The following is a 5944-nucleotide window of genomic DNA, read 5'->3' as shown; positions in this document are numbered from 1 at the left end:
AGAAATTGCATCGGGATTGAATACAACAGTCACCATGCCCACTTTCCTCCATGGGAGTAATGTCGCAAACAGTCTACGATTTGATCGTTCCCTGGAAGACCAGTAGTAGTTTCCGATTAACATCTGGAGGCATTCTGTAATCTGTGGACTATCTGAGTGTTGATGAAACACAGAAATTGCATGGGGATTGAATACAACAGTCTCCATGCCCACTTTCCTCCATGGGAGTAATGTCGCAATCAGTCTACGCTTTGATAATTCACTGGAAGAACAGTCGTAGTTTCCGATGCACATCTGGAGGCATTCTGTAATCTGTGGACCTTCAAAGTGTTGATGAAACACAGAAATTGCATCGGGATGGAATACAACAGTCACCATGCGCTCTGTCCTCCGTGGGAGTAATGTCTCAAACTGTCTACGCTTTGATCGTAACCTGGAAGACTAGTAGTAGTTTCCGATGCACATCTGGATGCATTCTGTAATCTGTGTACCTTCAAAGTGTTGATGAAACACAGAAATTGCATCAGGATTGAATACAACAGCCACAATGCGCACTTTCCTCCATGGGAGTAATGTCTCAAACAGCCTACGCTTTGATCGTTCATTGCAAGACCAGTAATAGTTTCCGATGCACATCTGGAGGCATTCTGTAATCTGTGGACTTTCAAAGTGTTGATGAAACACGGAAATTGCATCGTGATTGAATACACAGTCACCATGCGCTCTACCCTCCATGTGAGTAATGTTTCAAACAGTCTACGCTCTGATCGTTCCCTGGAAGACCAGTAGTAGTTTCCGATGCACATCTGGAGGCATCCTGTAATCTGTGGACTATCTGAGTGTTGATGAAACACAGAAATTTCATCGGGATTGAATACAACAGTTACAATGAGCCCTTTCCTCCATGGGAGTAATGTCTCAAACAGTCTATGATTTGATGGTTCCCTGGAAGACCAGTAGTAGTTTCCGATTCTCATCTGGAGGGATTCTGTAATTTGTGGACTATCAGAGTGTTGATGAAACACAGATATTGCATCGGGATTTAATACAACAGTCACCATGCACAATTTCCTCCATGGGAGTAAGGTCTCAAACAGTCTACGCTTTGATCGTTCCCTGGAACACCAGTAGTAGTTTCCGATACACATCTGGAGGCATTCTGTAATCTGTGGACTATCTGAGTGTTGATGAAACACAGAAATTGCATCGGGATTGAATACAACAGTCTCCATGCCCACTTTCCTCCATGGGAGTAATGTCGCAAACAGTCTACGCTTTGATCATTCCCTGGAAGAACAGTAGTAGTTTCCGATGCACATCTGGAGGCACTCTGTAATCTGTGGACCTTCAAAGTGTTGATGAAACACAGAAATTGCATCGTGATTGAATACACAGTCACCATGCGCACTACCCTCCATGTGAGTAATGTCTCAAACAGTCTACGATTTGATCGTTCCCTTGAAGACCAGTAGTAGTTTCCGATGCACATCTGGAGGCATTCTGTAATCTGTGGACTATCAGAGTGTTGATGAAACACAGAATATACATCGGGATTGAATACAACACTCACCATGCCCACTTTCATCCATGGGAGCAATGTCTCAAACAGTCTACGCTTTGATCGTTCCCAGGAAGACCAGTAGTAGTTTCCGATGCACATCTGGAGGCATTCTGTAATACGTGCACTATCAGAGTGTTGTTGAAACACAGAAATTGCATCGGGATTGAATACAACAGTCACCATGCGCACTTTCCTCCATGGGAGTAATGTCTCAAACAGTCTACGCTTTGATCGTTCCCAGGAAGACCAGTAGTAGTTTCTGATGCACATCTGGAGGCATTCTGTAATATGTGCACTATCAGAGTGTTGTTGAAACACAGAAATTGCATCGGGATTGAATACAACAGTCACCATGCGCACTTTCCTCCATGGGAGTAATGTCTCAAACAGTCTACGCTTTGATCGTTCCCAGGAAGACCAGTAGTAGTTTCCGATGCACCTCTGGAGGCATTCTATAATCTGTGGACCTTCAAAGTGTTGATGAAACACATAAATTGCATCGGGATTGAATACAACAGCCACCTTGCGCACGTTCCTGCTCGTGAGTAATGTCTTAAACAGTCTACGCTTTGATCGTTCCCTGGAAGACCAGTAGTAGTTTCCGATGCACATCTGGAGGCATTCTGTAATCTGTGGACCTTCAAAGTGTTGATGAAACACAGAAATTGCATCGTGATTGAATACAACAGCCACCTTGCGCACTTTCCTCCATGTGAGTAATGTCTCAAACAGTCTACGCTTTTATCGTTCCCTGGAAGACCAGTAGTAGTTTCCGATGCACATCTGGAGGCATTCTGTAATCTGTGGACCTTCAATGTGTTGATGAAACATAGAAATTGCATCGCGATTGAATACAACAGTCACCATTCGCACTTTCCTCCATGGGAGTAATGTCTCAAACAGTCTACGCTTTGATCGTTCCCTGGAAGACCAGTAGTAGTTCCCGATGCACATCTGGAGGCATTCTGTAATCTGTGGACTATCAGAGTGTTGTTGAAACACAGAAATTGCATCGGGATTGAATACTACAGTCACCATGCCCACTCTCCTCAATGGGAGTAATGTCGCATACAGTCGACGCTTTGATCGTTCCCTGGAAGACCAGTAGTAGTTTCCGATGCACATCTGGAGGCATTCTGTAATCTGTGGACCTTCAAAGTGTTGATGAAACACAGAAAGTGCATCGGGATTGTATACAATAGGCACCATGCAGGCTTTTCTCCATGGGAGTAATGTCTCAAACAGTTTACGCTTTGATCGTTCCCTTCAAGACCAGTAGTAGTTTCCGATGCACATCATTAGGCACTCTGTTATCTGTGGACTATCAGAGTGTTGAAGAAACACAGATATTGCATCGGGATTGAATGCAACAGTCACCATGCCCACTTTCCTCCATGGGAGTAATGTCGCAAACAGTCTACGATTTGATCGTTCCCTGAAAGACCAGTAGTAGTTTCCGATTAACATCTGGAGGCATTCTGTAATCTGTGGACTATCTGAGTGTTGATGAAACACAGAAATTGCATCGGGATTGAATACAACAGTCTCCATGCCCACTTTCCTCCATGGGAGTAATGTCGCAAACAGTCTACGCTTTGATCATTCCCTGGAAGAACAGTAGTAGTTTCCGATGCACATCTGGAGGCATTCTGTAATCTGTGGACCTTCAAAGTGTTGATGAAACACAGAAATTGCATCGGGATGGAATACAACAGTCACCATGCGCACCGTCCTCCGTGGGAGTAATGTCTCAAACTGTCTACGCTTTGATCGTAACCTGGAAGACTAGTAGTAGTTTCCGATGCACATCTGGATGCATTCTGTAATCTGTGTACCTTCAAAGTGTTGATGAAACACAGATATTGCATCAGGATTGAATACAACAGCCACAATGCGCACTTTCCTCCATGGGAGTAATGTCTCAAACAGTCTACGCTTTGATCGTTCATTGCAAGACCAGTAATAGTTTCCGATGCACATCTGGAGGCATTCTGTAATCTGTGGACCTTCAAAGTGTTGATGAAACACGGAAATTGCATCGTGATTGAATACACAGTCACCATGCGCACTACCCTCCATGTGAGTAATGTCTCAAACAGTCTACGCTTTGATCGTTCCCTGGAAGACCTGTAGTAGTTTCCGATGCACATCTGGAGGCATCCTGTAATCTGTGGACTATCTGAGTGTTGATGAAACACAGAAATTGCATCGGGATTGAATACAACAGTTACCATGAGCCCTTTCCTCCATGGGAGTAATGTCTCAAACAGTCTATGCTTTGATGGTTCCCTGGCAGACCAGTAGTAGTTTCCGATTCTCATCTGGAGGGATTCTGTAATTTGTGGACTATCAGAGTGTTGATGAAACACAGATATTGCATCGGGATTTAATACAACAGTCACCATGCACAATTTCCTCCATGGGAGTAATGTCTCAAACAGTCTACGCTTTGATCGTTCCCTGGAAGACCAGTAGTAGTTTCCGATGCACATCTGGAGGCATTCTGTAATCTGTGGACTATCAGAGTGTTGATGAAACACAGAAATTGCATCGGGATTGAATACTACAGTCACCATGCCCACTCTCCTCCATGGGAGTAATGTCGCAAACAGTCGACGCTTTGATCGTTCCCTGGAAGACCAGTAGTAGTTTCCGATGCACATCTGGAGGCATTCTGTAATCTGCGGACCTTCAAAGTGTTGATGAAACACAGAAAGTGCATCGGGATTGTATACAACAGCCACCTTGCGGACGTTCCTGCATGTGAGTAATGTCTCAAACAGTCTACGCTTTGATCGTTCCCTTGAAGACCAGTAGTAGTTTCCGATGCACATCTGGAGGCATTCTGTAATCTGTGGACTATCAGAGTGTTGATGAAACACAGAAATTGCATCGGGATTGAATACAACAGTCACCATGCCCACTTTCCTCCATGGGAGTAATGTCGCAAACAGCCTACGATTTGATCGTTCCCTGGAAGACCAGTAGTAGTTTCCGATTAACATCTGGAGGCATTCTGTAATCTGTGGACTATCTGAGTGTTGATGAAACACAGAAATTGCATCGGGATTGAATACAACAGTCTCCATGCCCACTTTCCTCCATGGGAGTAATGTCGCAAACAGTCTACGATTTGATCATTCCCTGGAAGAACAGTAGTAGTTTCCGATGCACATCTGGAAGCATTCTGTAATCTGTGGACCTTCAAAGTGTTGATGAAACACAGAAATTGCATCGGGATGGAATACAACAGTCACCATGCGCACTGTCCTCCGTGGGAGTAATGTCTCAAACTGTCTACGCTTTGATCGTAACCTGAAAGACTAGTAGTAGTTTCCGATGCACATCTGGATGCATTCTGTAATCTGTGGACCTTCAAAGTGTTGATGAAACACAGAAATTGCATCGTGATTGAATACACAGTCACCATGCGCACTACCCTCCATGTGAGTTATGTCTCAAACAGTCTACGCTTTGATCGTTCCGTGGAAGACCAGTAGTAGTTTCCGATGCACATCTGGAGGCATCCTGTAATCTGTGGACTATCTGAGTGTTGATGAAACACAGAAATTGCATCGGGATTGAATACAACAGTTACCATGAGCCCTTTCCTCCATGGGAGTAATGTCTCAAACAGTCTATGCTTTGATGGTTCCCTGGAAGACCAGTAGTAGTTTCCGATTCTCATCTGGAGGGATTCTGTAATTTGTGGACTATCAGAGTGTTGATGAAACACAGATATTGCACTGGGATTGAATACAACAGTCACCATGCACAATTTCCTCCATGGGAGTAATGTCTCAAACAGTCTACGCTTTGATCGTTCCCTGGAAGTCAATGTAATAGTTTCCGATGCACATCTGGAGGCATTCTGTAATCTGTGGACCTTCAGAGTGTTGATGAAACACAGAAACTGCATCGGGATTGAATACAACAGTCTACATGAGCACTTTCCTCCATAGGAGTAATGTCTCAAGCAGTCTACGCTTTGATCGTTCCCTGGAAGACCAGTAGTAGTTTCCGATGCACATCTGGAGGCATTCTGTAATCAGTGGACCTTCAAAGTGTTGATGAAACACATAAATTGCATCGGGGTTGAATACAACAGCCACCTTGCGCACGTTCCTGCACGTGAGTAATGTCTCAAACAGTCTACGCTTTGATCGTTCCCTGGAAGACCAGTAGTAGTTACCGATGCGCATCTGGAGGCATTCTGTAATCTGTGGACCTTCAAAGTGTTGATGAAACACGGAAATTGCATCGAGATTGAATACAAAAGTCACCATGCGCACTTTCCTTCATGCGAGTAATGTCTCAAACAGTCTACGTTTTGATCGTTCCCTGGAAGACCTGTAGTAATTTCCGATGCACATCAGGAGGCAT

Source organism: Schistocerca gregaria, chromosome 10 (assembly GCF_023897955.1).
Source record: "Schistocerca gregaria isolate iqSchGreg1 chromosome 10, iqSchGreg1.2, whole genome shotgun sequence".
Classification (NCBI taxonomy): Eukaryota; Metazoa; Arthropoda; class Insecta; order Orthoptera; family Acrididae; genus Schistocerca; species Schistocerca gregaria.
The sequence above is the reverse complement of the archived record's forward strand: the minus strand, read 5'-3'. Positions refer to the sequence as shown.